The sequence below is a fragment of the Habropoda laboriosa genome, unplaced genomic scaffold (genome assembly GCF_001263275.1).
Source record: "Habropoda laboriosa isolate 0110345459 unplaced genomic scaffold, ASM126327v1 scaffold61, whole genome shotgun sequence".
Taxonomy (NCBI): domain Eukaryota; kingdom Metazoa; phylum Arthropoda; class Insecta; order Hymenoptera; family Apidae; genus Habropoda; species Habropoda laboriosa.
This window is the reverse complement of record NW_017100203.1, coordinates 2,498,537-2,498,858: the sequence shown is the minus strand read 5'-3', so window position 1 is coordinate 2,498,858 and position 322 is coordinate 2,498,537. Positions and strand designations below refer to the sequence as shown.

Here is a 322-nt window from a genome sequence, read left to right as displayed (position 1 = left end):
TACTGTCTCGCAATGTAAATTTAAGTAAATTAGGTTGAACTGTACAGAAAATGCACAGAACTGGACAACTCTATTCACACTGAATTTAAAGATTATAACGATTAAAACTCAAGTTGACCTGTGGTCATTTATGAAGAATAATCATAATAAAGCCGAAATTATTGCGTTAAATAATTTTTTTAATACGAATTAGGAATTTATTCAACGTTTGCTTGTTACAATACCATATTCTCGATAAACGATATTCTCTACAAGACGTAAATTCTCTACAAGAGTCAGTAAGTTTGGACTCTAATTTAGTTTGGATATAATTTATTTCATG

General features: G+C 28.9%; 1 protein-coding gene across 1 annotated transcript in view; it reads right to left on the bottom strand.

Annotated features, from left to right (window-relative positions):
* The window catches only part of LOC108570524, a gene marked incomplete at its 3' end in the record, with an annotated part of 351,392 nt that overhangs the window by 132,095 nt on the left and 218,975 nt on the right, over positions 1-322 (bottom strand). The gene's annotated exons all lie outside the window — the stretch shown is intronic.